General features: G+C 53.1%; 2 long non-coding RNA genes across 3 annotated transcripts in view; both read right to left on the bottom strand.

Moving 5' to 3' along the window:
* Window positions 1-14,605, bottom strand: part of LOC127483761 (uncharacterized) — a 124,915-nt gene that overhangs the window by 85,032 nt on the left and 25,278 nt on the right. The window lies entirely within an intron of this gene.
* On the bottom strand, window positions 5,734-12,503 carry LOC138844764 (uncharacterized). The gene is made up of 3 exons (XR_011381107.1): window positions 11,707-12,503; window positions 10,335-10,584; window positions 5,734-8,064 (listed from the first exon to the last, which is right to left on the bottom strand). It is a non-coding gene; the product is annotated as an uncharacterized lncRNA (long non-coding RNA).

The raw sequence follows: 14,605 nt of genomic DNA, 5'->3' as shown, positions 1-14,605 counted from the left end.
GGAATGCCCAGAACCTGGCTGTCACACAAACAGAGACACCCCGAACCTAGCTGTCACACCAAGAGGGATGCCCCAAACCTGTCAGCCACACCAACAGGGACACTCCAAACCCACCAGCCACAACAACAGGGATGCACGGAACATGCCAGACACACAAACAGTGAAGCCCCAAACCTGCCAGCCAGCCACACCAACAGTGATGTCCTGAACCTGCCAGGCACACCAACAGTGATGGCTGAACCCGCCAGACATACCAACAGCGATGACTGAACCTGCTAGCCACACCAACAGCTATACCCTGAACCTACCAGCCCCAAACCTGGCATTCACACCAACAGCTAGCTATACCCTCAACCCACCAGCCACACCAACAGGGAAGCCCTGAACTTGCTAGCCACACCAACAAGGAATGCCCTGAACCAGCCACTCCAACAGGGATGTCCCGAACCTGGCTGTCACTCCAAGAAGGATGCCCCAAACCTGCCAGCCACACCAGCAGGGAATCCCCAAACCTGCAGCCACAACAATAATGATGCTCGGAACCTGCCAGCCACACCAACAGCAAAGCCCTGACCCAGGCAGCCACATCAACTGGGACGCCTGAAACCACCTGCCACACACACAGGGGCGCCTTGATCCTGTGTGCCACAACAGGGCCTCCACAACCTGCCCACCTCATGACAAGGACGCCCCTAACCTGGCTGTAACACCACAGGGATGCCACAACCCACCAGCCACTCCAACAGGGATGCGCCAAGCCTGCCAGCAACACCAATGGAGATGCCCTAAACCTGCCAGCCACACCAGCAGGGATGCCCCAATCCTGCCAACCACAACAGGGGTGCCCCAAACCACCAGTGATACCAACAGTGATGCCTCAAACCTGCCAGCCACACCAACAGGGGTGCCCCGAACTTGGCTGTCCCACCAACAGGGACACCTGAAACTGGCTGTCACACCAGCTGAGACGCCCCAAACCTGCCTGCCACGATGACATAGGCTCCCTGACCGCACCTCAATGAAAGGGATGCCCTTGGCCAGTGCCGTGGCTCAATAGGCTAATCCTCCACCTGCGGCGCCAGCACACTGGGTTCTAGTCCTGGTCGGGGCACTGGATTCTGTCCCGGTTGCCCCTCTTCCAGGCCAGCTCTCTGCTATGGCCCAGGAGTGCAGTGGAGGATGACCCAAGTGCTTATCCCTGCACCCCATGGGAGACCAGGAGAAGCACCTGGCTCCTGCCTTTGGATCAGTGCGATGTACTGGCTGCAGCACGCTGACTGCAGTGGCCATTGGAGGGTGAACCAACGGCAAAGAAAAACCTTTCTCTCTGTCTCTCTCTCTCACTGTCCACGCTGCCTGTCAAAAAATAAAAATAATTAAAAATAAATTAAAAAAAAGGGATGCCCTTAATGTGTCTGCCACACAGAGAGGGGTGCTCCAAACCCGTCTGTCGCACCCACAGGGGCTCCCCGACCCACCTGTCTCAATGACAGGGATGCCAAAACGAGCCTGTTACATCGAAAGGAACACCCAAACCTGCCTGTCCCGACAGAGGCTTCCCCAACAACCCTCCTCAGTGGCAAGGATGCCCACAACCCTCCTGCCACACAGACAGGGGGCACCCCAAACTGGCCTGCCTCACCGACAGTGCACCCCAAACCAGCCTGCCACACCCCTAGGGACACCAAAAATCTACATGTTATACTGACAGGGACGTCCAGAACACACCAATGACACTGCCAGGGCACCATGAACACACCTGCCACACTGACAGGGAGGCCTGAACCCGCCTGCAACACCAACAAGGCCGCACTACCTGGCCCGGCCCACCTACAGGTTTGCCCTGATCTTGGTTGACCCAACCACAGCGACACCCTGCCCCTGCCTGGCTCACCATCAGAGGTGTCCTGTCCTCGGCTAAATCTCACAGGGGCAACCTGACCCCAGCTGCTTCTTAGAAAGGGCGCCCCACTAGGCCTGCTGAACCAAAAAGGGTACTGTGACCTTGCCTGAATCTCACAGGTGCACACTGGCACCTCATCTTTCACATGTGGAGTGCTCCAAGCCCAGCTGACTAAACGACAGGGGTGCCGCACCCCACCTGTCACAAAGCAGGGCACCACAACCCTGCATTGTCAGTGACAGGGGACCATGACCTCTCCTGAACCTGATAGTGGTGCCCAACCCAGACTGCTTCAAGGACAGGGGTGTCCCAACCTTCCCTGACTCTGACAGGAAACCCCCAGCTCTCTTGAATTAGACTGGGGTGCCCTAACCCCAACACAATCTGACTGGGGTGCCCCAGCCTCTCCTGACTCTGACATGGGTGCCCCAAACTCTCCTGAATCTGACTGGGGTGCCCAAACCTCTCCTGAATCTGACTGGGGTGCCCCAACTTCTCCAGAATCTGAATGGGCACCCTACCCCTCCTGAATCTGACTGCGGTGCCCCAACCTCTCCTGAATCTATATGGGGTACTCCCACCTCTCCTTAATCTGACAGGGGTGCCCCCACACTTTCTACACTGCCCCAAGCTGAGTGGGACCAGGAGAGAGAGAGAAGCAGCCCCTCCCATCTCCACCCAGTCTGGGGCCCGGGGCAGTCCCTCTACTGCCTCGCTGTACCCCATTTGGCACAAAGAGGAGCACGCATCTTTATTTATGGACTAAAAGAGCAAGCCAATGGACCCAGCAGACAGGGGCTCTCAGCAAGCAACAGGAGTGTGGGCTCCTTCTCCTCAGCCAACCACACGACAGCTCACACACGGGGCACCCTGGCTCTGCTTACCTCACAGAAGGGAACCTGTGACATCACCTGCCTCACTAGGGGCACCCTGACTCTGCCAGTCTCACAGCAGGCACACCACCACAACGGCTGCCTCACAAAGGGGCACTATGGCCCTGCCAGTCTCCCTGGGAGGACAACCCACCAGACCTGTCAGACATCTGCGGCGTCTGGATGCAGGCTTCTGCACACAGAGAAGAGCCCAAGCCCACCTGAAGCACTGACGGGGGCACAGGACCCAACCCGAAGACCCAGAGCTGTGCCTGACCCGACTGCATCACGAGCAGGAGCGCCTCAAGAGGACTGTCCCACCGCACGGGAATCAGCCTACCACTCCTCTACCTGAGGGGGTGCCCCGACCTCTCCTCTACCTGATGGGGTGCCCCTACCTCTCCTATACATGATGGGGTGCCCCTACCTCTCCTCTACCTGATGGGGTGCCCCTACCTCTCCTATGACTGATGGGGTGCCCCGACCTCTCCTATAACTGCTGGGGTGCCCCTACCTCTCCTATACATGATGGGGTGCCCCTACCTCTCCTATACAGTGGGGTGCCCCTACCTCTCCAATAGCTGATGGGGTACCCCTACCTCTCCTATACAGTGGGGTGCCCCTACCTCTCCTATGACTGATGGGGTGCCCCTACCTCTCCTATACATGATGGGGTACCCCTACCTCTCCTATGACTGATGGGGTGCCCCTACCTCTCCTATGACTGATGGGGTGCCCCGACCTCTGCTATACATGATGGGGTACCCCTATCTCTCCTATAACTGCTGGGATGCCCCTATCTCTCCTATACACAATGGGGTGCCCCTACCACTCCTCTACCTGATGGGGTGCCCCTACCTCTCCTATACATGATGGGGTACCCCTATCTCTCCTATGACTGATGGGGTGCCCCACCTTTCCTATAACTAATGGGGTGCCCCTACCCCTCCTATAGCTGACAGGGTGCCCTACCCCTCCTATAGCTGATGGGGTGCCCCTACCTATCCACTACATGATGGGGTGCCCCTACCCCTCCTATATATAATGGGGTGCCCCTACCTCTCCAATAGCTGATGGGGTGCCCCTACCACTCCACTATATGATAGGGTGCCCCTACCTCTCCTATAGCTTTTGGGGTGCCCCTACCTCTCCTACACATGATGGGGCACCCCAATCTCTCCTCAATATTACTGGGGCACCCCAACCTCTTTGCAACCTGACTGGGGTGCCCCAACCTCTCCATCTGAGTGGGGCACCCCAACCTTTCCTGACTAACTGGGGTGCCCCAACGTGGACTAACTCGAAGAAAGGCATGCTCTAGCCTCTACTGACTCCGTGACAGGGGCACCCTAACCTCCAATGATTCTGCCGGGCGCCCTATCCTGGAGTTCTATTAGGGTGCTGCAACCTGGACTGACTCAAGAACGGGGAAGCCTGAGCCCAGCTGCCGCCATGACAGAGGCTCCCCAGCCTGCCTACGATGACAGCGGCACCCCCAACACGCCGGCCTCTTCAACAGAGCGCCTGCCCCAGCCCGAATGATGGACAGGAGCTCCCACCCTGCCTGCCTCAGCCAAAGGGCTCCTCCACCCAGCCTGGCGTCCTGACCACACCTGGTGACAGGGGCGCCCCAGCTCCACCTGCCCGCCCGCCTGCTTCTCTGCCCACGCGCCCCCAGTTCCAGCCTCACAAAGGGCCCGACTCCACCTCACCTGCCTCCAAGCCTCGGGTCATGGACAATACCTGCCTGCCTTCAAGACAGGGCGCCCTCCAGAGAAACCAAGCCCGGCGCCAACCCACCTTTGACCTCTGTCCAGACAGACTGAACCCCCATCCTCTGTACCCATCCATTCTCTCCCCCTAAAATAAAGCCTTCTCTTCTGTGACTGGCTGCCTCCTTGCCCTCTTAGAATGGAAAATTCCTAAACCTTGGCAGCCCTGGCAGTTGGCGATGTCCCAAGTGGGGGCTCTGCTGGGCAGGCAACATGCCACTGGGCTGTGCATCCTCTGTGCCCAGCCTTGACAGGCTCAGGTCCTAACTCTTCATGCCTCCCTGGCCCCACGGGGGCTAACGTCTACTCCCAGCATCCCACAGACAATGAAAACCCAAGTAGAAGTGCTCCACTTATCGAGGAGGCAAAGTCCTCCCATTCACACAGTTAACATGTAAAACAGCCAAACCAGAGCCATCAATCCCATCGTTCATTTTTTCTAAATAATATCTACTCTTAAGGGAGAATGGCAGAAGTATGTTTAATTTCATAACTTTGTCAGTAAAAACAAATGGTGCTGACGTTATGGCGTAGCAGGCCGAGTCTCTGCCTGGGATGCTGGCATCCCCTGTGGCCACCAGTTCAACTCCTGGCTGTCCCACTTCTCATCCAGCTCCCTGCTAATGGCCTGGGAAAAGCAGTAGGGCATGGCCCAAGTGCTTGGTCCCTTGTACCCTCATAGGAGACTCCGGTGATGTTCCTGGTTTTTGGCTTGGTCCTGGGCCAGCCACTGCCACTGCAGCCATCTGGGGGAGTGAGCCAGCAGGTGGAAGATCTCTCTCTCTCTCTCTCTCTCTCTCTGTAACTCTGACATTCAAATAAACAAATATTTTTTCAAAAAAGATATAGACGGACAGAGAGATTCAAGATGGCAGAATAGGGAGGGAGCTTACTGCTCTAGTCAAGGAGAAGAGAGTGTAACAAAAAGTGGAGAGAGTGCAGTCTCAGGGAAGAGTTCAGGAGAAAATGGCAGAGCAAACTTCGTGCTATTTGAAGGGACACTGTGCACCTGTGTGGAGGGTGTGGACATGCACAACTCAGGACCCCAGCAGCTGAGAAGCTCAGACCAGCTCTGGAGTGAGGGGAGACCAGTCTGTAGCAGCCCAAGCCACTGGAGTTACATCTGTGGGAAGTCTGGTGGGAATGCCAAAGTAGAGGGTAAAAATGGGGGCACGTTGCTCTCTCCCGATCACCCTGCATCAGCATCCTTTAACAAGCTGAGAGAGGGTGGGTGCCATTCTGGACATAAGGGAGAGCTGAACCAGCTCATTCCCATGTGCCCAGCAACCAGCTGAGCGGAGATGCCTGAGTCTTCCTGGGAGAACTGACAGGGGCTGGGTGATCCTGACTCTGGGAGGCTGGTGCATCAAAACTGTGAAAACACTGTGGCTGCTTGCGCGGGCTCAGGGTGTGTATGGGACGTTGGGTAGTCAATGTGGGAGGCTCCACACGGGATTCCCTGGTGGGGGTCATTGCTGTGGAGTCACACTGAGGACTGCACGGATCCTTTGTGTGGTTCTTGTGGCAGCACAATTACACCCACTGGGGCTAGCACCTGTGGCTGCCAGTGGAGCTTCCCTTGGTCTCCCTTCCGCTGCTGCTCTGTGGTCAGCAGTCAGCCTGGGTTTGCACTGTGGGCTGTGCTTGTAGCAGGAGCCAAGAGCCCAGCTGGACTCCAGCCAGGACTGAGAAAGCAGGTGCCTGCCCTGGGGTGGCCTCTGACCTGGCACTCCCCCCACACACCCCTTCCTCATGAGGGCTCAGCACAGGGCTGGGCTGGAACTCCAGGCCTCCTGACAGAGCTCCTTAATGCAAAACACAGTGCTTTCAGGTGCTGATGGCATGTGTGTGCCCTCTGGAATGCAACCCCCATGTTTTCCCAGAAGTTGTCTTCCTGGAAGTTAGGATTCTGGGGGCAATTTTGTAAAATGGCCCAGAGTGGACAGCGGAGGTCCCACTGCCTGTGAGGGACAGAGACAAGGGGTGGAAAGCACCCCTGCCCCAAACTGCCCTTAGACATGGTCTTTGCTTCTCTCCTGCATTTCCCAGATCCAGGCCACGCTGCCCTGGCTGGGCACCTGACATCCCAGGTGGCAGCCCTCAGAGGCAGGGGCAGAGCCTGCAGGTCCGCAGCCTGCAGAAGGAACAGGCACTCGGCCCCCACCCACACTGTCTCTATGTGGGCCTACTTGTTTTTAAAAATGACTGACTCCGAAGAAGGTAACTCTCAATCTGATGCAACCAATGTTTTAGGAAACGTGTCCTGTTCTTCAGGAGCAAGCTGTTTTGCATAGGATCCCATGGCTATCCTGGAATTGGGTGGAAGGAAATGGCCCAAAAATCCCCTTCCCTACTTCCTTGGTCCAAACCTTTAGGCCTCCCTGTCCTTGTTGAGGGGTATCTGAACACTTCTCTGCTTAAAAAAAAATCCAAAAAGCCCTGTGCACATTTGCTTTTTGGCAGTATATGGAAAATGCTGAGAAGTACACTCTAAGAACCACCCTTAATCCAGGGTGGGCATTTGGCACAGTGGTTAAGACCCCACCCAGGATGCCTGCACTTTAAGTGGGACTGCCTCCTGCTCATGCAGTCCCTGGGAGGCAGCAGGGACGGCTCAGGTCCTCGGGTCCCCTGTCACCCACAGGGGAGGCCTGGCTTGAGTTCCCAGCTCCTGGCTCCAGCTTGGCCCAGATGTGGCTCTTGTGGGTATCTGAGCACAGAACGAGTGGGTGGGAAAATTGTTGCTTTTTCAAACAAAGTCACCCTAAATCCCAAAATACACTTTTTGGGTGTAGATCCTTGCAGACTTTAGAAGCGTGCCCCTACCTGCACATCATGACAGAAATGGACTGCCCTGTTTTACAAGCTGTGCTTCACCTGCACTCTGCTTAACAGTGCAATGAGCACCCGGATCCATCAGCACCACTTTCCCCAACGTGGTTTCTCACCGTCGGTCACCTAGGATGCCCTTCATGTAACCTACAGGTGGTGAGGCTGTTCCCAGGTTGAAATCCTGGACTCCCCTTGCGGCCAGAGCATGGGCCCCCGGTGGAGGAGCCCGCAGAGCTCAGGGCTGTGTGAGGGGTCCCAGACTCCCCTTGTGTGCAGTGGACACTTCAGGGCCGGCCTGCAGCCTTGGTTCCCAATCTGCAGCACAGGGAGAGGACCCTTGGGTGTGGGTGTCCAGCCCCCCTGAGTCGCAAAGCTGGGCTTCACTCATCCTGTCAGGTCAGCTGCAATGCTCTCGGAAGGTTTAAGGGACTGGTCCCTATGTTCCAGCTTCTCATGCCACCATCAAGATGCTAATGCAATTCTGGGTCCTGACAATGTCTGTGAAAACTTTCTCCTCCTTTCTGGAAACATCGCCGCCCTCAGGTTCTGAGCAGTCATTCTGTCTTGTCTGAACGCTCAAGGCTTTCACTGTGCAAACACGCATCCTCCACTCTGGCTTCTTCTTGAAATATTTCTGTAGGGATTTCTTCCTCTAGGTTTTCCTTCAGTTCTGTTGGTGGAACTCCTGTAATTCACAACCAGTACCTAAATTCAGCTTTAATTTCCTTTTCCACTGACCATCTATTCAGGTTTTTTTTTTTTCTCTTCCTAATTTCTGCAAGGTTTTTCTCATCGTAATCTTCAGTTTTTAAAACATTTGCAGGGGCCTGGCATTGTGGCACAGCAGGGTAAGCTGCAGCCTGCTGCAGAGGTTGGAGTCCTGGCTGCTCCACTCTGATCCAGCTCCCTGTTAATGCACCTGGGAAAGTAGCTGAAGACAGCCCAAGTGCTTGGGCCCCTGTACCCATGTGGGAGACCTGAAAGAAACTCCTGGCTCCTGGCTTCAGCCTGGTCCAGTTCTGGCCAGTGCAGCCATTTGGGGAGTGAAACAGAAGCTGAAGATCCCTCTCTATGTAGCTCTACCTTTTCAAATAAATATTCTTTTTTTTTTTAAAGGCTCAAGGTTTTAACTCCCACACCCACATGGGAAACCTGGTGGGAGTTTCAGGCTCCTGGCTTCAGCCTGGCCAAGTCTGACCACCGCAGATACTTGGGGACAAACCATTGTATAAAAGATTCTCTTTGTGTCTCTCATTCTCTCTCTGCAGCTCTGTTCTTCAAATAAATAAATAAATCTTACAAAATAAAACTACTGAAAACAACTTTGGCAGTTGTGTTTTTAATTTAGAGCTCTTTTGAGGCCACATACCTTTTTTAAACTATTGTAAGCCTTCTTATTTTGTAAATACAGAATTTTTGAAGAAATCTCTCTGAGGATATTAGCAGTGGGTATTCACTTTAAAGAACTTCTTTTGGGCCTGGCACTCTGGCACAGTAGGTTATGCCTCCGCCTGAGATGCCGGCATCCCCAGTGGGCACTGGTTTGTGTCCCGGCGGCTCCTTCCCGTTCCGGGTCTCTGTAATGGCTGGGAAGGCAATGGAAATGGCCCAAGTGCTTGGGCCCCTAAACCCACATGGGAGACCCCAAAAGAAGCTCCTAGCTCCTGGCTTTGGATCAGCTCAGCTCCAGCTGTTACGGCCGTTTTGGGAATGACCAGTGGATAGAAGGCCTCTCTCTCTCTGTCTCTACCTCTCTCTGTCTATAACTCTGCCTCTCAAATAAATAATTAAAAAAAATTTCTAGGCCAGCGCCGCGGCTCACTAGGCTAATCCTCCGCCTTGCAGCACCAGCACACCGGATTCTAGTCCCGGTCGGGGCGCCGGATTCTGTCCCGCTTGCCCCTCTTCCAGGCCAGCCCTCTGCTGTGGCCTGGGAGTGCAGTGGAGGATGGCCCAAGTCCCATGGGAGATCAGGATAAGTACCTGGCTCCTGGCTTCAGATCAGCGTGGTGCGCCAGCCAGTGGAGGGTGAACCAACGGCAAAGGAAGACCTTTCTCTCTGTCTCTCTCTCTCACTGTCCACTCTGCCTGTCCAAAAAAAATTTTTCATTTTATTTGAAGTGCAGAGAGAAACCTAAGAAAGAGAGAGAGTTCCCATATACTGGTTCCCTCCCCAAATGCCTGCAACAGCTCCATCTGGGCCACACCAAAACCAGGAGCCAGGAACTTACCTGGCCTCCCACATGTGTGGCAGAGACAAGCAGCTGAGCATCACTGCTGCCTCCCAGAGTGTGCATTAGGCAGAAGCTGGATTGGAAGCAGGGCCAGGACTTGAACCAGACACTGACAGGAGCAGGCATCCCAAGTAGCACCTTCGCTGCTCTGCTAATGCCTGCCCAGCTTTATTTGGAAGGCAGCATTACAGACAGAGAACGAGAGTGAGAGAGAGAGAAATGGATTCCATCCTCTGATTCACTCCACTAATGGCCACAATGGCTGGAGCTGGGCCAATCCAAAGCCAGGAACCAGGAGCTTTTTCCCAGTCTCCCACGTGGGTGGAGGGGCAGCACTTCTGCTGCTTTGCCAGGCACAGCAGCAGGGAGCTGGATCAGAAGTGGAACAGCCAGGATTCCAATCCGTGCCCAAAGGGGGTGCTGGCACTGCAGGCAGCAGCTTAAACTACTATACCACAGTGTGGGATTGATTTCATATTTATACTATTCCAGTGATATAATTTACATATAATAAATGTACCCATTTTATTGGAAATTCAAAGTATTTTGACATGCACTGGCAGGTATATCACATGCACTGGCAAAGAAATGAAAAGTCCTGTAAGTACCACAAAAATCCCCTAACAGTCGTTCTCCCCTCCTCACTGCCCCACTGCAGCCCAGGCATCACTCATGTGCTTCACGCCCCTGCAGATGCATTTTCCTTACTCTAGAAGCTCACCTAAAGGTAGCGTGCAGAACGTGTTTGAAGTCACCAGTTACGTGTGCATCTGGAGCTCAGTGTCCTGCGATGGCTGAGCAGGATCCCATCCTACTCACACGCCACGGTTTGTTCATTCATTTAATGATGGCACTTGGCTGGGTTCCAGCATGAAGCCAAGGCACACTCAGTCCTGAACATTCGTGTACAACTGTTGATATGGACAAATGTTCTCATTTCTCTCAAGTAAATACCAAGTTGTAGAATTGCTCTGTTTTGATAGGAAGGATATTCTTTTTAAGATTTATTACTTATTTGAAAGGCAGAGTGACAAGAAAGAAGCAGAGACACACAGAAGGAGGCAGACATGCTCTACTCTGGCTCACTCCTCAAAAGCCTGCAAGAGCTAGGGATAGGCCAGACCAAAGGCAGGAGCCAGGAGCTCCACCTGGTCTACCTTGTGGGTGTCAGGAACCCAAGCAGTTGGGCCATCATCTGCTGCCTCCCAGGTATATCAGCAAAAACCTCTACCAGAAGCACAGAGCAGCTGGGACTCAAACCAGGCACCCCAGTCTGGTGTAGGGTGTGGATGTCCCAAGAGCAGCCCCATGATCTACACACCTCTCCCCAGACCCAGATAATTTTTACTTATTTTTATTTCTTTGAAAAGCAGAGAGATAGTCAAAAAGATACAGGGGCTCCCATTTGCTGGTTCAATCCCCAAATGCCCACAACAACAAGGGCTGGGCCAGGCTGAAGCCAGGAGCACACAGCTTCTTCCCAGAATGCAATGGGATAGCTTGTGGACTGAAGGAGCTCTGGGCGGGGGGGTGTCACAGGCCAGGCCACCCCATCAGCATTCAGCCAGCTCCCATTTCTCTGCCATGTGATGCAACCTGGGGCTCCTGGCAGGCTGCCAGCACCGAGTCCTTAGACCCTCCCACCATCACAATCAGGAGCAAACAGACCCCTGGTGTTTAGTTACACAACACAAATGGACAGAGACACCAGGCCTGGGGCAAGGCTCGCCCAGTGGGGCCCTCACTGGAGAGCCACCCTCCCAGGCCACTGTGTGGATTCCCTGCTCTCAGTTTCTTACAGATTTTCCCCTTAGCTTAGACTCCCCTACAACTTTCTGCCAGTCTCCCACCAGAAGCCTCATGGTTTCCAGGATCCTGAAACCCACGTGTGAGGGGAAAGGGGGACGTGCCAGCTCCAAGGGAGGACTCCTTGCCCAGCTGTGTCAGGGGCTCCCAGGCCCAGGGACCCAGAATACAGATTTCTGCAGAGAGGGGAGGGGCTGCTGCTTCGCTGAGCTGGGTGGGGGAGGCACGCGGGGTCCGAATGCTGCTTGGACAGACTTTGTGGCTGTCCGTCACGCAGAGCACCTCACCTCTATTCCAGAGCTGTCTGGTGCTGCCTCCCGTCCACCTCCTGGGCGTCCTGTGGAGCACACGCATTCGCTCCCCACCCTCGGGGTCCTTCACTGTGGAAATGGCTGCCAGGCCACTGCACGCAGCTCCCCTGGTGAACAGGGACGGGGAAACGTGCTCAGTGGCTCTCCCAGCACCAGGGACCAGGAACAGTGAACTAGTGGGGACCAGCGGGACTGCGTTTGTTCCAGAGCCATCACACGGGGACAGAGAAGGTGCAAACACTCAGCATGGCCGAAGCCTGAAGAAGAAGAATGGGAAAGCCCTGGGGCAGCACTCAGGGGTGTAGCTTGGCCCCAGGCTGCAGAAAACTGGGATTCAAATGGATTTGGGATCCAAACTCAGTCAAGGCCTCAAAATCATTATTTCTTTCTTTCTTTTTTTTTTTTTTTGACAGGCAGAGTTAGACAGTGAGAGAGACAGAAAAGTCTTCCTTCCGTTAGTTCACCCATCAAATGGCCACCATGGCCGGCGTGCTGCACCAATCCGAAGCCAGGAGCCAGGTGCTTCCTCCTGGTTGTGGGGAGCAACTCGGACTAGACTAAGTTACTGGAATTAAGACTTATTCTATGCATCTGCTCTCCCACAATATGGCGCTGGGAGAGGAGGAAACAGCTTCTACACAGCTGCCTCCAGTTCAACCAATAAACTGTAGGACCTGCTCCTGATTGGAGGAGAGCAGCGTGCTCGGTGTGTGGGTAGCAGAGTTGGGATTGGTGGAAGAGGACTATAAAGGAGGAGAGAGACAACATGCACCAGGAACATCTATCTGAAGGAACACCTGTGCAATTCACAATAGCCAAGACCTGGAACCAACCTAAATGCCCATCAACGGTAGACTGGATAAAGAAATTATGGGATATGTATTCTTTAGAGTACTATACCGCAGTAAGAAACAACGAAATCCAGTCATTTGCAACAAAATGGAGGAATCTGGAACACATCATGCTGAGTGAAGTAAGCCAGTCCCAAAGGGACAAATACCATATGTTCTCCCTGATCGGTGACAACTGACTGAACACCAAAAAGGAAACCTCCTGAAGTGAAATGGACACTATGAGAAATGGTGACTTGATCAGCATAGCCCTGACTGCTAATGGACAACTTAATACATTATCCCTCTTAGTATTTTTTTTTTGTCTGTTCTACTTAATATGACTGGTTTAATTCTGTAATTATCACACAGTTATTCTTAAGTGTTGAAAATTAACTGAAATGTGATCCCTGTTAAACATAAGAGTGGGAATAAGAGAGGGAAGAGATGTATAATTTGGGGCATGCTCAGGCTGACTTGCCCCAATTGGTAGAGTTGGAAACATACCAGGGGATTCCAATTCAATCCCATCAAGGTGGCATGTGCCAATGCCATCTCACTACTCCAAGTGATCAATTTCAGTTCACAATTGATCATAATGAAAGGACTAAGAGTCAAAGGGATCACATAAACAAGTCTAGTGCCTGCTAATACTAACCGATAGAATAAATAAAGGGGAGAGTGATCCAACATGGGAAGTGAGATACTCAGCAGACTCATAGAATGGCGGATGTCCTAAATAGCACTCTGGCCTCAGAATCAGCCCTAAAGGCATTCGGATCTGGCTGAAAAGCCCATGAGAGTATTTCAGGCATGGAAAGCCAAGACACTCTGGCAAAAAGATCTCTGTGAGTGAGATCCCAGTGGAAAGAACAGGTCTTCAAAGCAGGAGGTACCTTTCTCTGAAGGGAGGAGAGAACCTCCACTTTGACTATGACCGTGTCTAAACAAGATAAGAGTCGGAGAACTCAAGGGGCTTCCATAGCCTTGGAAACTCATAACTGGTGCATAGGGAGATTACTGATGCCATAGACAGGAGTGTCAATTGGTAAAGTCAACAACAGGAGTCACTGTGCACTTACTCCTCATGTAGGATCTCTGTCCTTAACGTGCTGTACACTGAGGCTTAATGCTATAACGAGTACTCAAACAGTATATTTCACTTTGTGTTTCTATGGGGGTGCAAACGACTGAAATCTTTACTTAATGTACACTAAACTGATCTTCTGTAAAAAAAAAAAAAAAAAAAGAAAGAAAGAAATTATCAATTCCCAACTTGACTCTCACTGGGATTAAACATGACAATAGGTCTGATCTGATTTCATCATCATTTAAAAAAAATCATCTATTATTTTTCACTTTATGTTTCTGTGTGGGAACAAACTGTTGAAATCCTTACTTAAGGTATACTAAACTGATCTTCTGTATATTAAGATAATCGAAAATGAATCTTGATGTGAATGGAAGGGGAGAGGGAGTGGGAAAGGGGAGGGTTGTGGGTGGGAGGGACGGTATGGGGGGGAAAGCCATTGCAACCCATGAGTCGTACTTTGGAAATTTATATTCATTAAATAAAAGATAAAAAAAAAAAAAGGAACACCTGTGCAGCCCCTGAGAGAGCCAGCCGGCCGGCGGTGTGCCGCTCCCCTGCGGAAGTGGGGAAAGTGGCAGGGGGCCCGCCCTTCCACGGAGGTGGAAGGGTCGGCAGCCAACCCGGGAAGAACCAGCAGCAAATCCGGGAAGGGCCGAGCAGACAGAAGAACAGCGCAGGGTCCTGTGTCGTTCCTCCATGAAGACGGGGAGCGACACTGGTCTCCCATGCAGGTGCAGGGCCCAATCACTTGGGCCATCCTCCACTGCCTTTCTGGGCCACAGCAGAGAGCTGGACTGGAAGAGGAGCAACTGGGACAGAACTGGTGCCCTAACCAGGACTAGAACCTGGAGTGCCGGCATTGCAGGCAGAGGATTAGCCTAGTGAGCTGCGGCACCGGGCATTACTTCCACCTTTGTAAAAAATAAAAAAAAAAAAACTTTTGGGAGGTGCA

The sequence above is a fragment of the Oryctolagus cuniculus genome, chromosome 12 (assembly GCF_964237555.1).
Source record: "Oryctolagus cuniculus chromosome 12, mOryCun1.1, whole genome shotgun sequence".
Classification (NCBI taxonomy): domain Eukaryota; kingdom Metazoa; phylum Chordata; class Mammalia; order Lagomorpha; family Leporidae; genus Oryctolagus; species Oryctolagus cuniculus.
This window is presented reverse-complemented; position numbering and strand designations above follow the sequence as displayed.